Consider the following 23536-nt stretch of genomic DNA (forward strand, 5'->3'; position numbering starts at 1 on the left):
AGGGCAGGCTGGAAGCAGGTATCTGGGATTTATTTATCTTCTATCATTGAAACATTGTAGCCTTGAGCAGAGCCCAGGGCCAGCCAGGACAGGTGGGAAGCTTGGCTTCCTCCAATGCTGGGGGCAACCCAAGCCTCCTGCTTGCTCCAGCTCCGTGGCCGCTGCCATCTTAGTTGGGTTAATTTGCATGCTTGCTCCTGATTGGCTGGTGGGTGTAGCAGAGTGGCAGAGTGATGGTTAATTTGCATGTTTCTTTTTTATTAGTGTAGATGTCTAGATGTTTATTGTCTAATCTAACAATGCTCCAAAGCTTTTAAGTTAACAAAGAATTTGGAAAATTATGTATAGGTATATGAGGCTGGAGAAATGGCTGGGAAAGGAGGGAGTAGGCCCCACTGCTTGTTCCCAGAACTGCACCTCCCAGGCCTCCAGCTGCTTGGATTAAAAACTGCCACGTATTTTCCTTTGAGATAATATGTTAAGGCTTTGATGATAATGAATTTAGCTTCTGATAGTAGCTGGACTGTTAAGTGTTTGCAGTTTTGTAATAAGGAAAGAGTTAAACAACAGCTGCTTTTTGGGAAAGGGTTTCTCCTGGTTCTATGGGCCTGGAACTGGCAGCACAAAGGATGCAGCAGGAATAGTACAGTGCTGGGTGGCAGTAGCGCTCAAATAAGGCCCAAACATAGGGAAGCTCGCATTTACCTAGGTGGCAGCAGTATAAATCCAATTGGAGAATGGTGTTATAATTAAGGGTGCCATTCTGGGGCCTAATTTATATTGTGTTTATGCTGTATTGCAATAGAAAATGAGCCATTTGTGTCTAATTTTGTCTCATAAATTGAGGGCCTTCATGCTCTTTAAAAGGCAGGCCAGAGGTGAGTCCTTGGGATGGGTTGAATTGCCTATGGTGTGACTAAGATAAGAGCATTTGCAGGAGGGAGAGTCATCTAGTGAGAGGGAGAAACCAATGGCTGGTGTCTCAGCCTGGTTGCTGCCCCCCTTCCTTGTGCTGAGGTTAATTCTATGGGGCATCCCCCAGTGTCTAGAAAAGGCTCAGTTCAGACCCAGAGTCCCCCAGTGACTAGTAAAGTGCTGGTTGGACCCAGTGCTGGTATTCCTAGTGCCCAATGTCACATGACCAGCCTGTGAATGAGCTATCTGCCCCCTGAAATGCTGTAATAGGCAATGCTGAGACTCACAGTTATAGTTCCCAAAGTAAAATCCTACAGGGTGCTTAGGGCTGGGGTTTGGGTTTGGGCTGGGGTTTGTGCGAGAGTGTGCTTTTTCAAAGTGTACCTCAGTTGCTTGGACATTTGCTTGTGACTGGCGGGCTGCCTAGTGCAATCTTGCCTGTTCCAAGCTTGGTTTATCCTATTATGCGAGTCTTCTAGTAGCAGGTTCCCTAGTAGCTTTTAAGTGGCTAACGCTTGCCCACAAGTGTTGGCCCCGTGGGAAAGTGAGAGTCTTGGTCCCCAGTACTCTTCCCCAAAATGAAGTGACTCACCCATTAGTAGTAATCAGGACGTCTGATGACCTGACACTCCTGCAGCCACTCAGGAGTCTGGAAGGCCTTGGTCAGCATTGGACACTGAGACTGAAAGTCTCTAGGGGTTGAGGGTAGAGAGAAAAGAAAGGAAGGGAGCTTCCCTTATGAATATCCCCATACAGGCCACCAAAATGAAACATTAACATGGTGGTGGTGCACATGGGCAGGCTAAATAGCCATCACAGATGGTGTTTAAGAAAAATTGAATTTATTTAAGGAAAGGGGATGTGGGATGGGATATCCAAAGGGAAGGGCTGCACAACACTGAGCTAAGGGTACAGTGAGTTGATGATGGCAGCACCCAGCAGCTGGAGTCTCATCCTTATGTGCAGTCACTAGTGCAGTGGCTCTCAACCTTGGTTGCACATTAGAATCACCTGGGGCCACAACATTAGTAACAAAGAAACAGAATTTCCGGAGGATGAGGCCCAGAAATCAGGATTTTAAAAAGATTCCCAGGTGATTCTAATGTGCAGCCAAGGTTGAGAACCACTGCACTAGTGGGAAACTCCTGTTGTCGGTAGGTCTGGGGCTGAGTAGGTGGGCTAGGAATGCAGATGGAATGCACGTGTGTGATCAGGTGTCTTTAGGGCAGTTTCAATTCATTATGTGGTCTGACTCCTGGTGTTCAGCAAGTTTTTCCTGGTCTTTTGTTCTCCTGTGGTGGGAAGTTAACAAATTGCCTTTAAGGATTGTATTGCCTTACAGTCCTAGAAATATGGAATGGAAAGAAACCCAGAATAATTAAAATAATCTTTTAAAAAAAGAAAAATTAGTAGACTAACTTTTAACCAATATCAAAACTTACTACAAAGCTACAGTAATTAATATTGTGTGTTACTGGCATAAGGATAGACAGATATACAGATGAATGGAATACAAGTGAGAGTTCACAAACAAACCCACACTTTTACATCAATTGATAATTGACAAGGACACCAAAACAATTAAATGGGGAACAATAGTCTTTTCACAAATCGTACTGGGCCAACTGGATATAAACAACCAAAAGAAATATTTTGAACCTTTATTTCACATCATACACAATACAAAATTAATTAAAAATAGACAGTCTACCTAAAATTAAGAGCTAAAATTATAAAACTCTTAGAAAAAAATAAGCATAGATCTGTAAGATTTGGGGTTAGGCAATGATTGTTTTTAAGAAAAAAAATAAAATCCACAAACTATAAAACATGATTGAAAAGTTACATGTGACCAAAATTAAAACTTCGTGGACTAAAAACACCATTAAGAAAGTGAAAAGACAATCTATAGAATGGCAGAAAATATTTGGCAATTATATATCTGGTATGAGACTAATATCCAGAATATATCATGAACTCTTACAACTCAATAGGGTAAAACAAATAGCTCAATTTAAATATGGGCAAAAAATTGGAATATACGTTCATCCAAAGAAGATAAATGGCCAATAATCTCAAGAAAAGGTGCTCAACATCACTAATTATCTGAGAAAATTAAAGTCAGCACAGTGAGATACCACCTCACACCTGTTAACATAGCAATTATTAACAAACAAAATATTGGCCGCCCTAGCCAGTTTGGCTCAGTGGATAGAGCATTGGCCTGCAGACTGAAAGGTCCCAGGTTTGATTCCAGTCAAGGGCACATCGCCGGATTGTGGGCTCAATCCCCAGTAGGGGGCATGCGGGAGGAAGCCAATCAATGATTCTCTCTCATCATTGATGTTTCGATCTCTCTCTCTCCCTCTCCCTTCATATCTGAAATCAATAAAAATATTAAAAATATATATTGAAGAGTATGTTGAAAAATTAGAATCATTGTACATTGTCCTTGGGAATATAAAGTGGTGCAACTACTATTAAGAAATGTATGGAGGTTCTTCAAAATAATGAAAATAAACTACTTATGGGTATATATCTAAATGAGTTGAAATCAGTATCTCAAATTGATATTTGCATTTCTGTGTTTATTTCATCATTATTTATAACTAGAGGCCTGGTGCATGAAAATTCATGCACTGGAGGGGGCATCCCTCAGCCTGGCCTGCCTCCTCTCACAGTCCAGGAGCCCTCAGGAGCAGAAGGCGACCCAGTGACCAGGGGAAGGTGAAGCCTCATCACACCTCTGTTGCTGCCACTGCTAGCAGCACAAGCCTCGGCTTGCCCTGGTTACCTGAGCCTCGGGTGGCCCTGTGTGGCTGGGCAGCTGCCATCCAAGGCTTGCCTGTGCCTCAGGCCGGGCCTGGGCAGCTGGGAGGGGTGAGGGGATTGGGGTACTCTGGAGGCATTTGCGCGGCAAGGCCGGGCCTGAGGGTGGGCACAGCCTTGCTGTGTGCCTGACACGTTGGTGGGGCCAAGGGGATCGGGTGCCACCATCTTGTGGCTGTGGACACCACCATCTTTGAGGGTGGGGCAGTCAATTAGCATATGCCCTCCTCATTGGCTGTAGGTGCCACCATCTTTGCGACAACATGAGGGTCATTTAACATACTCCCTCTTTATTAGATAGGACTAGAGGCCCAGTGCATGAAAATTCCTGCATTGGAGGGGGGATCCCTCAGCCCAGCCTGCCCCCTCTCACAGTCCAGGAACCTTCAGGTGCAGGAGGCAACCCGGTGATCAGGAGAAGGCAATGCCCCATCACACCTCTGCTGCTGCCACTGCCAGCAGCACAAGCCTCAGTTAGCCCTGGTTACCTGAGCCGTGGGCGGCCTGGGCGGCTAGGGGGCTGAGGGGACTGGGGGTCTCCACAGGCAGGCATATGGATCTGTTTTTGTTCATCAGTTTATGTTATTCATTATATTCCATAAATGAGTGAGATCATGTGATATTTATTTTTCTCTGACTGGCTTATTTCACTTAGCATAATGCTCACCAGATCCATTCATGCTGTCGCAAACGGTAAGAATTCCTTCTTTTTTACCACAGCATAGTATTTCGTTCTGTAGATGTACCACCGTTTTTAAATCTACTCATCTCCTGGTGGGCACTTAGGCTGTTTCCAAATCTTAGCTATGGTAAATTGTGCCGCTATGAACATAGGGGTGCATATATCCTATCTGATTGGTGGTTCTGGTTTCTATGAATATATATCTAGAAGTGGAAATACTGGGTCAAATAGGAGTTCCATTTTTAGTTTCTTATTGTTGTTGTTTTTTTATTTTTTTATTTACTTATTTTTTATTAAATCATTATTGTTCAGATTATTACATTTGTTCCTCTTTTTTCCCCCATAGCTACCCTCCACCCGTATCCGATTCCACCCTCTGCCTTTACCCCCCGAACTGTCCTCATCCATGGGTGTATGATTTTTGTCTAGTCTCTTCCTGCACCCCCTTTCCCCCCAAAAATTTTCAGTCCACTCCCTTTCTATGCCCCTGATTCTATTATATTCACCAGTTTATTCTGTTCATCAGATTATTTATTCACTTGATTTTTAGATTCACTTGTTGATAGATGTGTATTTGTTGATCATAATTTGTATCTTTACCTTTTTCTTCTTCTTCCTCTTCTTAAAGGATACCTTTCAGCATTTCATATAATACTGGTTTGGTGGTGATGAACTCCTTTAGCTTTTTCTTATTTGTGAAACTCTTTAGCTGACCTTCAATTCTGAATGATAGCTTTGCTGGATAAAGTAATCTTGGTTGTAGGTTCTTGGCATTCATCACTTTGAATATTTCTTGCCACTCCCTTCTGGCCTGCAAAGTTTCTGTTGAGAAATCAGCTGACAGTCGTATGGGTATTCCCTTGTAGGTAACTGACTGTCTTACTCTTGCTGCTTTTAAGATTCTCTCTTTGTCTTTTGCACTTGGCATTTTAATTATGATGTGTCTTGGTGTGGCTCTCTTTGGATTCCTTTTGTTTGGGGTTCTCTGCGCTTCCTGGACTTGTAAGTCTATTTCTTTCACCAGGTAGGGGAAGTTTTCTGTCATTATTTCTTCAAATAGGTTTTCAATATCTTGCTCTCTCTCTTCTTCTGGCACCCCCATAATTCAGATGTTGGTACACTTGAAGTTGTCCCAGAGGCTCCTTACACTATCTTCATATTTTTAGATTCTTTTTTATTTTTATTTTTTTTTTGCTTTTCTGGTTGGGTGTTTTTTGCTTCTTCATATTTCAAATCTTTGACTTGATTCTTGGGATCCTCTAGTCTGCTGTTGGAACTCTGTATAATATTCTTTATTTCAGTCAGTGTATGCTTAATTTCTAGTTGGTCCTTTTTCATATCCACAAGGGTCTCACTAGATTTATCGAGGGTCTCACTAAATTTATCTGAGGTTTCTAGAAAATTCTTGAAAAACCTTATAATTGTGGCTTTGAACTCTATATCCAGTAATTTGTTTCTTCCATTTTTGTCATTTGTGACCTGTTTCTTTGTCTCTGCATTTTGGCTGCTTCCCTGTGTTGATAGAGTGGCTTTCTGTGCTAGGTGTCCTATAGGGCCCAGTGGCTCAGCATCCCCAATTACCCGAGGTGGACACCCTTCAGTGGTTCTCAATATTCTGGCCCTTTAAATACAGTTCCTCATGTTGTGACCCAACCATAAAATTATTTTCATTGCTACTTAATACCTGTAATGTTGCTACTGTTATGAATCATAATCTAAATATCTGATATGCAGGATGGTCTTAGGTGACCCCTGTGAAAGGGTCATTCGACCACCAAAGGGGTCACGACCCACAGGTTGAGAACCAATGCTCTTGGTGCACCCCTTTGTGGGCTTTGTGTACAGTCTTGTTATAGTTAAGCCTTGATTGTTGTAGGTATCACTGGGAGGAATTGACCTCCAGGCCAATTGGCTGTGAGAATCAGTTGTGACTACAGTGGGAGAACTTCTGTGCTGGAGACACCTTTAGGGGCAAGACTTGCTTCAGTGGGGCTTTGGTGCTCACTGAGTCTGCCCCCTGAGTGTGTCCCTTATGATCTGAGGAGTTGTAATCTGGATGGTCCCACTCTGACCACTGGGTACACTGGCTCTTGTGTCTCTAAGGAGGTGCTAATTTAGCCTCTGCCTGAGGCTACCCAGCAGGAGCTATGGAGAAATCCCTCTTCTTTGTTTGGGGTTTGGAGGTGCCCAGATGAAGCCCAGCTGTGAAGCAATGCAAGCTGCTGTGGGGCCTTGGACCCTCCTTTGGAAGTTCTGGGTCTCTCTGATTCAGCTGCAGCTTGTTAGGTAATTTTAGATTGCAAAGGGCCAGGCCATTCATATGCAAAAGCCTCTGCACACAGCTTGGGTGGGGCGGGGTCTCGGGGAATCAATAGGGTGGAGCAAACAGCTGTGGCTGATCCTCAGCCCTGCCCTAAGAGGCCCCTGGTCTCACTGTCCCATGGTAATCACTGCAAGCACCTTTGAAAGAAAGCCACCCTCGATTTCCACCGGATGCCAGACAGTCCATTTTCTCCCCATATGAGTCTGGGTCCCCAGAGACTCATCCAGAACTTTAGTTCAGAACAGTCTGGAGCTTGTGTCACCCTCCCAATTGAAAAAGACAACTGTGTCCTCAGTTGCCAGCTCTTTCTGCATGCACCTCCATACCTCTACACTTTACTTCCGCACCTCCTCTGAGTCTCAGTGTGCTTTTCTCTTTCCTTCTAGTAGTAGAATGTCCACTCAGCCAGCCTTTCTGTGGTTCTGGATGATGTCCGTTTTGTCTTTTAGTTGTATTTTTGAAGTGGTTGTGCGAGGGAGCAATTTCAAGTGTTTACCTATGCCGCCATCTTGGTTTCTCCATTTTTAGTTTTTTGAGGAAACTTCATACTGTTCTCCACAGTGACTGCACCAGTCTGCATTCCCACCAGCAGTGCACGAGGGTTCCTTTTTCTCTACATCTTTACCAGAACTTGTTTGTTGATATGCTGATGATATCCATTCTGTCAGGTGTGAGTTGGTACCGCATTGTCATTTTGATTTGCATCTCTCAGATGATTAATGACTTTGAGCATGTTTTCATGTCTCTTGGCCTTCTTATGTCCTCTTTCAAAAAGTATCTATTTAGATACGTTTCCCATTTTATGATTGGGAAGTTTATCTTCCGTTTGTTAAGGTGTATGAGTTCCCTGTAAATGTTGGAGATTAAATCCTTATCGGTGATAACATTGGCAAATATGTTCTCCCATGTAGTGGGCTTTCTTGTTGTTTTGTTGATGGTTTCTGTTGTGCAAAAGCTTTTTATTTTGATGTAGTCCCATTTATTTTTTCTTTAGTTTCCATTGCCCTAGCAGTGGCATCAGTGAGGAAATTGCTGTGGCCTATGTCTGAGATTTTGCTGCCTTTGGATTCTTCTAGTATTTTTATGGTTTCCTGTCTTGTGCTTAAGTCATTGTAATTATGATGTTTCTCAGTGTGAGTCTTTTCAGTTTCATCTTGTTTGGGATTCTGCTTGTGTGACTTTTTTCTTCCCCACATCGGGGAAGTTTTCTGACATTATTTCTTCAAATAGGTTTTCTAACCCTTGCTCATGTTCCTGTTGTTCTGGCACCCCTATTATTCGTATGTTGCTTCATTTCATATTGTCACAAAGCTCCAGTAGGCTCTCTTCCTATCTTTTAATTTTTTCTCCAATTGCAGTTCAGTTTGGGTGTGTTTTGCTTCCCTGTCTTCTAATTCGCTAACTCGGTCCTCTGCTTCTCCTAGTCTACTGTTGAAACTTTCCATGATGTTTTTTATTTCAGCTATATCACTCTTCATTTCTTCTTTATTTTTACATAAGTCGATTTTTTCCTCCACCTGATTTATGAACTATATGACCCTTATTTTGAATTCTTTTCCTGACATATTGCATGCCTTTGTGTTGCTTAGACAGCTTTCTGGCTATTCATTTTCATTCCTTTGCAGGTTTCTTTGTCTACCCATGTTGTTCTCACCTATGGATCTAGATGTGGAGTCATGCAGGAGCTGCTCCTTGGGTGGCAGTGGCTCCTCGGGCTGCAATTGCTCCTCAGGCGGTCATGGCAGCAGCTGCTCCTTAGTTGGCAGGGCTCCTCTGGTGGGTGCTGTTTGTAGCAGTGCTGTCTCCTCTGGCTGGTGGGGAGAGACTCCTCACACAGCTGCTGCTCCTCAGACAGGAATGGGCTGATCACAAGTCTGCTGCTCCTTGGATGGGAGTGGGCTGTATGTGGATGCTGCTCCTCAAACGGGGGCAGTCTGCTCTCATGGCTGCTGCTCCTTGAATGGGTGATGACTGCTCATGTGCCTCCTGCTCCTTGGATCAAGGCTGGATGCATACAGCTGCTGCTCTTCGGATGGGGCAGAATGCTGATGAGGTTGCTGCTCCTTGAATGGGGCAGAATGCTCGTGAGACTGCTGTTCCTCAGACAGAGGAGCAGGCTGCTCACACAACTGCTGCTCCTTGGACAGGAGCAGGCTTCTAGAGGCTGCTGCTCTTCGGGCTGGTGCGGGCTGCTCACGATGCATCTGCTCCTTGGACAGGAGGGGGCTGTTCACGTGTCTGCTGCTCATGTGGTTGCCGTGTCCTGTGCTAAAGCATTGGTCCAGTCATAGGGGAGCTTGCTTTGGAACTCACAGAAGCCTGTGCCCGGGGTGGCTGGAGGCTCGGTGACCATTGGACAATAGTCAATGTAGCAGGTCCTTGGCAGGGGTGGCTGTAGAGTCCTAGGTGTTATCTGAGGGCACCCTGGGTGGAGGTGAGGCTGGGCTTCCACTTACAGCAGCTCTCCCCTTCAAAAAAGCGAGGACTCTGAAAAAGAGCCAGCCTCCTGGTACTGTTTGCAATGGTAGCAGAGGCTGCCTAGTTCGGCGAGCCTGGTTATCCTCCCCAGAAAGTCCTGTGGGATCTAACTGTGCCTCACTCACATACACACACACACACCCCACATGACCACACACTTGGCTTTTGCTCCCTCATTCACTCATGCTCTCTCCCTCACTGCCACCTTCTTCCTGCCTCTGTAGTTGGGTCTGGGGTCTTATTGACCCATTCATAGATGGAATTTCCTCTCCAGGTGTCTGGTTATGGGGCTCACTTTCTAGCACATTTCCTGGACAGGATAAAATTCACCTCGACAAGACTCAACACAAAGGGAACCAAACACGAATGTATTCACTACAGCAATAACCCCAATAAAAGTGGCCACCAGAAAAAAAGAGAATTAGGAGAGAGAAAAGAGAGCACAAATGTTATTGAAGATAGAAAAAAAGATGAGAAAAGAAAAAGGAATAAAAAGGAGAAAATTATATATATCCGATATAATAAAGAGGGAATATGCAAATTGACCATCACTCCTCCACAAAGACAGCGCCCACAGTGGAGGCCGAGTTCCCATAATGAGCCTTAATGGGAAATCAGGAGGGACCTGAGGCTACATTCCACCTCCTCCCCTGTGAGGCTTGACAGGGGACCTCAGTTCATGCCCCCGGCCCTGGCGCCAAGCTGGGGGACCTCAGGCTGTTCCCCCCCACCCAGCAGGGCTTGATGGGAGACCTCAGGCCATGCCCCTTGCCCCGGTGCCAGGGTGGGGGACCTCAGTCCACACCCCCTGCTCCATTGCCAGGCCTGGGGACCACAGGCCATGTCTACCACCCAGCAGGGCTTGACAGGGGACCTCAGACTATGCGCCCCACCCAGCAGGGCTTCACAGGGGACCTCAGGCCATGCTCCCTGCCCTGACACCAGTCCAGGGGGACCTCAGGCCATGCTCCCCACCCCAGTGCCAGGCCTGACACCTGGCTGGGACCTCTGGCCACGTCCCTGGCCCCAGCACCAGACCAGAGGACCTCAGCCTATGTCCCCTGCCCAGTGGAGCTTGACAGGGGACCTTAGGCCATGCCCACACCCAGGTGCCAGGCTGGGGGACCTGAGGTTTGACAGGGGACCTCAAGGTGCAAACCCACCCCAGTGTTGGACTGTGAGAATTCAGGATACTCCGCCCACCCCAGCGCCAGGCTGGGGGAACCTCAGGCCATACCCCACACATGGCAGGGCTTGATGGGGGACCTCAGGCCATCGCCCACACCCAGTGGGGCTTGACACAGGACCTCAAGGCACAACCCCACCCAGTGGGGCTTGATGGGTGAATCTCAGGTTGTGACCCCACATCCAGGAGTGCTTGACAGGGGATCTCAAGGCATGCCCCCCACCCCAGCCCAGGCTGGGGGACCTCAGACTTTGATTTCCACCCGGCCACTGAACCAGGGGCCCTGAGACTGCACCCCGACCCAGTGGGGTTTGACAAGGGTGAGACTGGCAGGGTCTGGATCTAGCCCAATGGGAGGTGCTGGCCAGGTCTGGGTCTCTTGCAATTTTGAGGCGCATGTGGGTGGGTGGGGATTTGACTCTGGGTTCCATGTTGCACCCCAGACTCTGACAGGAGGAAGATTTTAATATACATTTTACTAATTTTCTTTCATCTCTGACACTTCTATTATAGAGAAAAGGCAAGTAGCAATATTAAAATATTTCCTCTAATTAATTCCCTTTTAATGTGCATGAATTTGATGCACTGGGCCACTAGTATGTGTGTGTGTGTGTGTGTGTGTGTGTGTGTGTGTGTGTGTATGGAGAAAACACCACAGAACAAACAGATAAACCAAAAAAATGCAAATATCAAACACCCAGCAAAGAGGGTGGGGGCAGAATCTGTAGAGGCTGAGCTTATATACAGAAAATAAAGTTAAGAATTGGATGAATATGGGGAGGATCTCAGTTGAGTATGGAGGAAGTAGAAAGGGGATGTGTGAATAGGAAAAAAAAAGAACGAGAAGGCCCTAACCAGTTTGGCTCAGTGGATGGAGCGTTGGCCTGCGGACTGAGGGGTCCCAGGTTCAATTCAGGTCGAGAGCATGTACCTTGGTTGTGGGCACATCCCCAGTGGGAGATGTGCAGGAGGAAGCTGATCAATGTTTCTCTCTCATCGATATTTATAACTCTCTATCCCTCTTCCTTCCTCTCTGTGAAAAATCAATAAAATATATTTGGGGAAAAAAAGAATGAGAAGAAAATAATAATAATAATAAATTTACAAAAAAAATTGATTTTAAAATGGTATAAAAAGGAAAAAATAGCAAATAAAATGAAATAATGCAAAAAGAAATAGAAAATAAAGCAATAAACAAGAGGTAAATAAAGAAAAAAACAAAAGAAGAGATAACAAAATAATAATAAAATAAAAAATAAATAAAAATGAAAAAGTGAAGTGTCTTTCCTTTGCTGGCTTAAGATCCTAGTCTTCTGTACTGTCTGCAGTTTCTCATTTTCCTGTTGCTGGGACTGAAGGCCTCAATTTAAGCCAGTCCCTGTGGACTCTCAGAGACTATTCAGATTTTTTTTTAATCCTTTGTACCATTCAGGGAATATTCTGGGTGTGGCTGTATTGGTTGCCTGGAGACTGGAGGGAGGGGCTATATCTTCAGGAGAAAATGGCTGCCCAGGTCCCAGACTCAGGTATGATTCAGCACCAGACTCACTGCTACTTTTCCTGGACCCTCTCCTCTCCCCAGCCTCTCCCCAGACTTCACAAGTCCTCACCTTCTCCTGCAACTCAGCCACAGGTAAGTGTCTGTATCCAAAAGGTCCTATGTACTAGGTTCAGTGAAGAAAAGCACAGGCCAAAGACAGGGGAAAGACTGTGCCTCTGGAAGCTCCTCTCCTTCCAGTACTGTGCTGTCTGGTCAGCCCTTCAAGCTGCCCCCTCTGGTCTTAGTCTTTCATGACTGTGGACCCAGATCTAGAACCTGCTGCCACCAGCAGTCTTGTGGCCCTCCTTTCCACAGTCAGAAGCTGTGCCTGTCGCAAGGGTTGTGCTTTGGCGCTGTGCGGTTTCCCTCTAACCCGCTGGGCTCAGAGGTCTGGCAGATCTCTCCTGCCCAGATCCTTGATTTTACCTTTGTCCAGGGGTCTTCTGTCCTTCCCAGCTGAAAATTGTCTCACCAGCTGAGTCTCCTTTGCCAATTCGGGGTGGATGTTACTTTTTTCAGGTGCTCATTCTATCTGCTCTGGGACAAGGCTCGGGACACCACCATCTATTCCACCACCATTTTGTCCTCCTCTCCAGCTTTTTTTTTTCATTTCCATTTGCCTAAATGATATTTTTCTATCCCTTCACTTTCAGTCCATGGATGTCCCTTGTTCTGAGGTGGGTCTCATAAACAACATATATATGAGTCATGTTTTCTTATTCATTCAATCACTCAATGTTTTTTGATTGGAGTATTTAATCCATTTATGTTTAATGTTATTATTGACTAGAGGCCTGATGCACAAAATTCGTGCAAGAGTAGGCCTTCCTTCCCCTGGCTGCTGGCACTGGCTTTCTTCTGGCACCCGGGACCCAGGTTCCCTCTGGCCACTGGCAGGCACCCGGGACCTGGGCTTCTCTCCAACCTCTTCATCGTCCAGAAGGATGTCTGGAACCCCATCTGTAATCACGCCCTGTCTAATTAGCATATTACGCTTTTATTATTATAGATAGGTGGTTGTTTATAGCCATTTATATTTTTTATGCTTGTGTTCCTTCTTCTCTTTCTACTTGTTTTCACAACATTCCCCTTAGCATTTCTTGCATTGCTGGCTTGGTAATGATAAATGTCCTTAGCCTTTTTTGTATTTGAAGCTCCTGATTTTCCCTTCCATTTTGATTGCTAGCCTTGATGGCTAGAGTATTCTTGGATTCAGTCCTTTGCTTTCATCACTTTGTATACTTCATTCCATTCCCTTCTGGCCTGATGTGTTTCTGTTGAGAAATCATTTGATAATCTGATGAGGGAATCCTTTTTAGGTAACTCTCTGTCTCTCTCTTGCAGCCTTTAAGATTCACTCTGTCATTAACATTTGCCATTGTAATTATGAAGTGTCTTGGTGTGGGTCTTTTGGGGTTCATCTTGTTTGGGACTCTCTGTATTGGTGTGACGTTTTTCTTCCCCATATCAGGGAAGTTTCCTGTCATTATTTCTTCAAATAGGTTCTCTAATTCTTGCTGCTCTTCTTGTCCTTCTGGCACCCCTATTATATGTATGTTACTTCATTTCATGTTGTCCCAAGCTCCCTTAGGCTCTCTTCCTGGTTTTTAAATTATTTTTCTCCAGTTGCTATTCAATTGGGCTTTTTTCTCTACCTTATCTTCTAACTCACTAATTTGGTTCTTCACTTCGCCTAATCTACTGTTGAAACCTTCCATCACATTTTTTATTGTAGGTCTATCCTCTTGATTTCTTCCTTATTGTTGCATAGGTTCTTGATTTTCTCATCCATCAGGTTTATGAATTGTATGACCATTACTCTGAATTCTTTTTTGACATATTGCATGCTTCTGTTTCATTTAGTTCCTTTCTTGGTGATTTCTCTTTCTCTTCCTTGGCGGTTGTTTCGTTGTCTCCCCATTCTAACTATCACTAGAAGGTCCAAGTGCTGAGTTGCAGGGGCCTGAGCCATGTGTGGTGGGAGCATTGCGCCACCCAAGCATCACTGAAGAGCTCAGGCACCAAGATGTGTGGCTGCAGTGGGTCAGTGGGAGCTGTGCGTGTGCCGAGAATCAGAGTCTCTGCAGCCTGCACCAAGAATCAGAGTCACAGTTGCTCAGTGTGGCCTCACAGGCTCCCACTGAGAATCAGTGTTACTGGTGCTTGGTGAGGCCTTGTGCACATGCCTAGAATCAGGGTCCCCGTATGCACACCCAAGAATCAGAGTTGCTGGAGCTTGGTACAGCCACATGTACACCATGAATCAGAATCTCCATGCATGTGCATGATGAGAATCAGAGTCCCCGTGTATGCATGCTGAGAATCAAAGTCACTGGTGCTCACTGACTGTGGCTTTGCATGCACACTGAGACTCATTCCATGCACACGTGCACACTGAGAATCAAAGTCTTCAACCTGCTTGGGGGGCCTGGGTTGCATGGTTGCCCTGTGTCAGTGGGAGGCTCGCTAGCATGCCGCAGGTTGGTGGGCCCTATGCCACTGCGGTGAGCTGGTGGGGAGGGGGATGTGCTCTGTGATTCACAGGAATCTGTGGCTGGGATTTTTGGAGTCTTGGTGTCCATGGGACTGCAGCTGTGGTAGCAGGTCTTTGTCCAGAATGGCTGTAGGGTCCAGATTTGCATTTGAGGCCAGTCTGGGTGGTGGTGAGCCTCATTGTATTTTTTAAAAGTATGTTACTGAGAAGAAGGCTGTATATTTTTTCTTATCTGCCTCCATTGATTGAAAGCACTAGGCTTGGGTATCTTGCAGGTGCCAGCAACCTGGGAACATGTCCAGCCTTGGCAAAGGGCCATTACCAGACACAGGAGAGTGGATTAAATTGCCAACAAGTGAGCAAAGACTGATTTTTTACCTCTTATGACAAGCCTAGTAGAACCTTATGAGCCAATATCTGAATATATGTAGATTAAGTAGTAAATTGAAGGTGAAGAATTGGAGACAACAAATATTAACTATCTTCAAGAAGTGTAGTTACACATGTCTGTACTGAATGCTCAAAATGTTTACTGATGGCATGAGTTATTAAAACTCAATATGGAAGTTCCCAGAAAAATTAAAAATAGAACTACCATAAGATCCAGCAATCAAACTTCTGAATATATATATATATATATGTATATATATCCAAAATAGTTGAAATTAGAAACTCTAAGAGTTATCTGCAAGCCCATGTTCATTGTAGCATTATTCACAATAGCCAAGACAGGGAAGCAACCTAAATGTCCATTAATGGATGAACAGATTTTTAAAGTGTTGTATATAAATACAATGTAATAGATTCTCGAAAATGGCGGAGGTATAAACGGACGTGTCCTGTGCCTTGTCCTGGAGCAGATAAGGGTGAGCAGCTGAAACGGGTAACATACAGCCCGAATAGGCAGAAGATTTTCAGCTGAGAGACTGTCTGCAGCTAGGAAAGACTGAGAACGCCCAGGAAAAAAAAAAAAGGACGGTTGGAGACTGCGGCTGAAGCCTCTCTTGGTGCTCCAGCTAAGCAGCGGAGACTGCGCCATCTTGGGTGGTTGTTGCCGGCATCCAGAGACCAGCTACTAACCTGGAAACAAGGGATCTCAAGCAGCGTGACTGCCTGACCTCAGACGAGCACTGCTTCTTCTCACGGAAAGGTTGGATATCCCCTAAAGGTGCGGTTTGCAGTTCGGGTTGGAGGGAGGACCCAGCTCGCTCGCGCGGGGCGGAATCTGTGCCCCACAGAGTCTGCAGCTGTTGGGACCAGCGTGACCCGCGAGTGGGGAAGGGGCCCCACAGGGCTGCTGGCAGAAGGGAACGAGAAAAATGAGCCCATAGCTGGACTGGATGTAAGGGAGCAGCCTTGGACTTTGCCAATCTGCTGGCTGCTTGGTGCCAGGGGCGAGTGGGCACGCGGAGAATGCGCGCGGAGACTGTGCGCAGACCTGGAAGGTGTAGGCTTGCGAATTTGCACAACTATCAGGCTCTTGTTACAGTTCCCCTTAGATCCGTGCATTTGATTATTAAACCCAGTGCATGGGATTCCCCAGTTGGGGTCATTCACAGAGCCTGTAGGGGAAAGTTCTTTTTGGGGAGCCTGGGAAACAGCGGGCAGTGGCAAGGAACCAGCCATGGGCAGTGGTCTTTCCCAAATCAGTTCCAAATACCATAGAGGGGAAAAAAAAAAAAAAAAACCCTACTGATGGAGAGGACTTATAGCCTTGGAGGTCAATCCAGACACACTGCCACCCAGAGGCAGAGCCACAAACTGTCTCTTCTGTGATCACAAATAAAGGCAGTCTGGTAAACAAATACAACCTGCCTTAAAATCAGGTCTGTGGTTTACTGCACGAGGGACAGTGTATCGCAGGGAAGTTCAACACTCCCCTGAATGCCTGGCAGGACTGAGGCGTGCCAAAAAGAAGAGTGGAAGATCTGAAGCACCTTCACTTCCGAATATTTTTATATATTTTTTTTAATTCTTTTTTCACCATTTCATTAAGAACCTATTTTATTTTTTTTTATTTTTTCATCACTTGATTTTACCTTTTTAATTACTACATTTTTTAAACCAGTATTATTGCTATCCTTTTACCATTTTTTCAAGTGTCATTTTATTTTTTATTATTATTTTTTTAATTTTTCTTTATTTTATTTTGGGATTAGTGTTCTACACTCTATTTTCATCATTCCTTTAGCATCATTTCTCTCTATCTCACATTTACCCTTAAGCCAAAACTCTCTTCCTCACTTTTCCCCTTTTGTTGTCCTGTTTCTCCTACCCTATTCCTGCTTTGGATTTTACCTATTCCTTCTTTCTACCCACTGTCTAAATTTCACCCTACTTATATATCTAATTTCCAATCCCTCGCTCTCCCCATACAAATAGCCTCTTCCCCACCTCTATTTCATTCTCTTACTTTTTTTTTTGTTTGTTTGGGGTTTTTTTTTTTGTCTTTTTGTTTTTTTCTTCTCTCCCTTCTCCCAATCTCATTTCGGCACTCCTTTTTGTTTTTTATTTTTCTCTTTAATCTTTTTCTCTTTTTTCTTCTTTATCCCCTAATTCTCTTCGCTCGGGGGGTCACCTTTATTTGGGGTTATTAATATTGTGAATGCATTTAGTTCAGTGCCTTGTATGTTGTGCCTTGTTGTGTTGTATTTTGTGCCTTTGAATCAGCGCAGCAGAGAGAGAACTACATAACCAAACACCTTGAGAAGAGAAATCATGGTGAAACAAAGAACCAACCCAAATATGAAAGAAAAACAGGCATTATCAGAAAAGGAAGTAAACGAAATGGAGGAAATGGAGGCAAGCAACCTGTCAGAGAAAGAATTCAGAGTAATGGCCATAAGGTGGATGAAAAGAATGGAAGACCAATTCAACAATATGTGTAGGAACCAAGAGGAAATGAAGAAGAACCAAGAGGAAATGAAGAGAAACCAAGAAGAAATGAAAAACGACATCAGTGCCATAAAGAACTCAATAGAAAGCATCTACAGTAGACTAGAAGAAGCAGAGGACCGCATCAGTGAGCTAGAAGACAAGGTAGAAAAAAATACCCAAACAGAACAGCTTCTAGAAAAAAAAATTAAAAAGTAGGAGGACAGCCTAAGAGAACTCTGGGACAATGCTAAACGAAACAACATCCGAATAATAGGGGTGCCAGAAGGAGAAAAAACTGAGCAAGGAATAGAAAACCTGTTTGAAAAAATAGTAACAGAAAATTTCCCTGATATAGGGAGGAAAAAACTCACACAAATCCAAGAAGCTCACAGAGTCCCAAACAAAGTGAACCCGAAAAGACCGACACCAAGGCACATAATAATTAAATTGGCAAACACCAACGACAAAGCAAGAATCTTAAAAGCAGCCAGAGAGAGACAGAAAGTTACCTACAAAGGATCCCCCATCAGACTAGCGACCGATTTCTCAACAGAAACACATCAGGTAAGAGGGGAATGGAATGAAATATACAAAGTCATGCAAAGGAATGGTCTGAATCCAAGAATACTATACCCAGCGAGGCTATCAATCAAAATTGAGGATCAAATCACGAGCTTCACAGACAAAAACGGTCTACGGGAGTTTATTACAACCAAACCAGCAATGCAAGAAATGCTAAAGGGTCTGCTGTAAATAGAAAAAACAGGAAACAAAGAAGGATCACAGCGGTAAAGAACAAAAATGGCGACTAACAAGTTTCTATCAATAATAACTTTAAATGTAAATGGATTAAATTCCCCAGTCAAAAGGCCTAGGGTAAATGAGTAGATAAGAAAACATGACCCATATATCTGCTGTCTACAGGAAACCTACCTCAGAAAAAAAGACACACACAGATTGATGGTGAAGGGATGGAAAAAGGTTTTTCAGGCCAATAGAAGTGAAAAAAAAAGCCGGGGTAGCAATACTTATGTCTGACAAATTAGATCTCAAAGTGAAGGACATAAAAAGAGATCAAGAAGGCCACTTCATAATACTAAAGGGAACAGTCCAACAGGAAGAAATAACTCTGGTAAATATATATGCACCCAATATAGGAGCACCCAAATACATAAGAAATCTTCTGGAGGAAATCAAGGGAGAGATTGACAGCAATACAATCATAGTAGGGGACCTTAACACCCCATTATCTCCACTGGACAAATCCTCTAAACAGAAACTCAGCAAAGAAACATCAATCCTAAATGACTCACTAGATCAGATGGAATTAATTGACATCTTCAGAACATTTCACCCCAAAGCCACAGAATATACATTCTCCTCAGGTGTACATCTGTCATCTTCAAAGATAGACCATATATTGGGTCACAGACAAAGTCTCTTCAAATTCAAGAAATATTGAAATCATATCAAGTATCTTCTCAGACCACAAAGGCATAAAACTGGAAATCAACTACAACAAAAACAATCCAAAAAAATCAAACACATGGAGACTAAATAGCATGCTATTAAACAACGACTGGGTCACCAGTGAGATCAAAGAAGAAATAAAAAAACATCATGGCAACAAATGACAATGAAAACACAACAATCCAAAACCTATGGGACACAGCAAAAGCAGTCTTGAGAGGGAAGTTCATAGCTCTACAAGCCTACTGCAAGAAACAAGAAACAATGAGAATAAATGACCTAACTCTACAACTCAAAGAATTAGAAAGAGAGCAACAAAAAAAGCCCACTGTAAGCAGAAGGAAGGAAATAACAAAGATCAGAGCGGAGAAAAACGGCATAGAGACCAAAAAAAATACAAAAGATCAACAAAACCAAGAGCTGGTTCTTTGAAAGGATAAACAAGATTGATACACCTCTAGCCAGGCTCACCAAGAAACAAAGAGAGAGGACCCAAATAAACAAAATCAGAAATGAAAGAGGAGAAATAACAACAGACCCCATAGAAATACAAAGGATTGTTAGAAAATACTATGAACAACTCTACTCCAACACACTAGACAACCTGGAGGAAATGGACATATTCCTAGATAAATACAACCTTCCAAAACTTAACCAGGAAGAATCTAAAAATCTCAATAGGCCAATAACTATGGAGGAAATCGAAGCAGTAATCAAAAAGCTTCCAGCAAACAAAAGCCCGGGGCCAGATGGCTTCACAGGGGAGTTTTACCAAACATTCAAGGAAGACCTAAAACCTATCCTCCTCAGACTATGTCAGAAGATCCAAGAGGAAGGAACACTTCCCAGCTCATTCTATGAAGCCTACATCACCCTAATCCCAAAACCAGATAAAGACAATACAATGAAAGAGAATTATAGGCCAATATCCCTCATGAACATAGATGCCAAAATCCTCAACAAAATCCTAGCAAATCGGATCCAGCAGTACATCAAAAAGATCATACACCATGACCAAGTAGGATTTATCCCAGGGATGCAAGGATGGTACAATATCCGCAAATCAATAAACGTGATACATCACATAAACAAATTGAGAGAAAAAAAACCACATAGTCATATCAATTGATGCGGAAAAAGCATTTGACAAAATCCAACACCCTTTCTTGATAAAAACTCTCAGCAAGATAGGAATTTAGGGATCATACCTCAACATAATAAAAGCCATATATGACAAACCCACAGCCAACATCATAATCAATGGGCAAAAACTAAAACCATTCCCCTTAAAAACGGGAACAAGACAGGGATGCCACCTCTCACCACTCCTGTTCAACATAGTACTGGAAGTACTAGCCATTGCAATTAGACACGAAGAAGAAATAAAAGGCATCCAGATTGGAAAAGAAGAAGTAAAACTGTCCTTATTTGCAGATGACATGATACTGTACATACAGAACCCTAAAGACTCCGTCAAAAAATTATTAGACTTAATAAATGAATTCGGCAATGTAGCAGGATACAAAATTAATGCTAAGAAATCCATGGCATTTCTTTACACCAATAGTGAACTTACAGAAAGTGAAACTACAGAAGCAATCACATTTACCATTGCACCAAAAAAATTAAAATACCTAGGAATAAACTTAACTAAGGAGGTAAAAGACTTATATGCTGAAAACTACAGGACACTGAAAAAAGAGATAGAGGAAGACATAAACAGATGGAAGAATATACCATGTTCATGGATTGGTAGAATCAACATCATCAAAATGTCCATACTACCCAAAGCAATTTATAGATTCAATGCAATCCTCATTAAATTACCAACGGCATATTTCACAAATCTAGAACGAACGTTCCAAAAATTCATCTGGAATAAAAAAAGACCCCGAATAGCTGCAGCAATCCTGAGAAAGAACAAAGTAGGTGGGATCTCAATACCAGATATCAAACCGTATTACAAAGCCACTGTTCTTAAAACAGGTTGGTACTGGCACAAGAACAGACATATAGATCAATGGAATAGAATAGAGACCCCAGAAATTGACCCAAACCACTATGCCCAATTAATATTCGACAAAGGAGGCAAGAGCATACAATGGAGTCAAGACAGTCTTTTCAATAAATGGTGTTGGGAAAATTGGACAGATACATGCAAAAGGATGAAACTAGATCACCAACTCACACCATACACAAAAATAAACTCAAAATGGATAAAAGACTTAAACGTAAGACGGGAAACCATAAAAATATTAGAGGAATCCACAGGCAGCGAAATCGCAAACATATGCCGAAGAAATTTCTTCCCCGATAATGCTCCTAGGGCAATGGAAACTAAAGAGAAAATAAACAAATGGGACTACATCAAAATAAAAAGCTTTTGCACAGCAAAGGAAACCATCAACAAAACAACAAGAAGACCCACTACATGGGAGAACATATTTGCCAATGATACCACCGATAAGGGTTTAATTTCCAACATTTACAGGGATCTCATGAAACTTAACAAAAGGAAGATAAACAATCCAATAAAAAAATGGGCAATGGACCTAGATAGACACTTTTCGAAAGAGGACATACAGAAGGCCGAAAGACATATGAAAACCTGCTCAAAGTCACTAATTATACGAGAGATGCAAATCAAAACGACAATGCGTTATCATCTCACACCTGTCAGAATGGCTATCATCAACAAATCAACAAACAACAAGTGTTGGAGAGGATGTGGAGAAAAAGGAACTCTTCTGCACTGCTGGTGGGAATGCAGACTGGTGCAGCAACTGTGGAGAACAGTATGGAGCTACCTCAGAAGACTAAAAATGGAACTCCCATTTGACCCAGTGATCCCACTACTAGGAATATATCCCAAGAAACCAGAAACGCCAATCAGAAAGGATATATGCACCCCTATGTTCATAGCAGCACAATTCACCATAGCTAAGATTTGGAAACAGCCTAAGTGCCCATCAGCAGATGAGTGGATTAGAAAACTGTGGTACATATACACAATGGAATACTATGCTGCGGTAAAAAAAAAAAAGGAACTCTTGCCTTTTGCAACAGCATGGATGGAACTGGAGAGCATTATGCTAAGTGAAATAAGCCAGTCAGAGAAAGATAAATACCACATGATCTCACTCATTTGTGGATTATAGAGAACAACATAGACTGATGAAAAGGGACAGACCCAAAGACTGGGAAACAGCGATCAGGCTATCAATCCCCAGAAGAAAAGTAGGGGAGGGCGGGGGTAAGGGGAAGAGATCAACAGAAGGACTTGTATACATGTGTATAAGCCAAACCAATGGACATGGACAACACGGGGATGGGAGCATGAGTTTGTGTGTGTGTGTGGGGGGGAGGTTGGGGGTTAATGGGGGGGATGAGGACACATTTGTAATACCTTAACTAATAATAAAATTTAAAAATAAATAAATAAATAAATAAATAAATACAATGTAATATTATTCATCCCCCAATCATAAAATTATTTTCGTTGCTACTTCATAACTGTAATTTTGCTACTGTTATGAATCATAATGTAAATATCTGGTATGCTATATGTTTTCCAATGGTCGCAACCCACAGGTTGAGAACAGCTGCTTTAAAAGAAGGAAATTCTGCCACTTACAACAGTATGGATGAACCTAGAGGACATTATGTTAAGTGAAATAAGCCATTCACAGAAGGACAAATACTGCATAATTCTACTTATATGAAAAATAGAAAATAATGAACCTCAGAAACAGAGAGTGGATGATTATTGTCAGGGACTGGGAAGGAGGGAACAGAGAATATTAGTCAAAGGGTAGAAAGTTTTGGTTATACAAGATGAGTAAGTCCTAGAGATCTACTGTAGAGCATTTAGAGCTCTAGTTAACAATATTTTATTGTATATTTAAAAATTTTCTATTAAAGTAAATATTTTGTTAAATTTTCTTATACAAAATAATAATGATTATAATAAAAAGAGCAGGAGAAAACTTTTGGATGTAATGATATGTTTATGACAGATTATGGTGATCGTTTCACAAGTATATGCTTATCTCTAAACTCATCAACTTGTATACATTAAATATGTAAAACTTTATGTCAATAATACCTCAATAAAGTGGTTTTAAAACTCTAAAACCTAAAGAAAAGACCTGTGGTTATAAAATAATGAAGCAGATATAGCTTAAGGAGTAAAGAGGAAAAATACAAAGTTTGGTGTCTGTCAAACAGTCAGACTGGAAAACATTTGCAAACTGTAAGAAGAGATAAAATGGAGTTCAGTGATACAGGAGAGGAGAAGAAAAAGGATGAATGACCACAGAAACATTGGATGAGGAAAAAGGAGGGAATTGTTACCTGGTGGCATTTTTTAGTGAAATAGAAAAGTAGCTCATCTGCTCAAAGTTATTTGAGAAGAGACATTAAGTTTTGAAACAGCTGCAGTGGGAAATGAAAGTAGGAGCCAACTAAGATGAGAAAAAGATTAAGGATGAGAGTTGAGGGTCCAGCTGAAGTTGAAACGCACACATTTGCAATGGAGCCAATGTGCATGGATATACAATTTTCCCCAGATGGCTCTTCAACACCCTGGGAACTATAACAGGCAGAGGGGGCCACTGAACTGAGCCAGGACTGAGTAGGGATTGTCCAATTTATGAGATAGAAGGTGAAGGGGTCAAAGAATGGAAAATGTTTGTGCAAGTGTTCTTGAAATAGTATTCAGAATAAGAAGGAAGGAAGGGAGA

General features: G+C 42.9%; 1 pseudogene across 1 annotated transcript in view; it reads left to right on the plus strand.

The window, feature by feature from the left end:
- Positions 1-15260: 15260 nt before the first annotated feature.
- Positions 15261-23536, plus strand: part of LOC308511659 (ADP-ribosylation factor-binding protein GGA3-like) — a 44204-nt pseudogene continuing 35928 nt past the window's right edge. The window contains exon 1 of the transcript in view: positions 15261-15269. The product of the transcript in view is annotated as an ADP-ribosylation factor-binding protein GGA3-like (transcript). The remainder of the gene's footprint in view (positions 15270-23536) is intronic.

This window comes from Myotis nattereri (assembly GCF_964212035.1).
Source record: "Myotis nattereri genome assembly, chromosome: X".
Classification (NCBI taxonomy): Eukaryota; Metazoa; Chordata; class Mammalia; order Chiroptera; family Vespertilionidae; genus Myotis; species Myotis nattereri.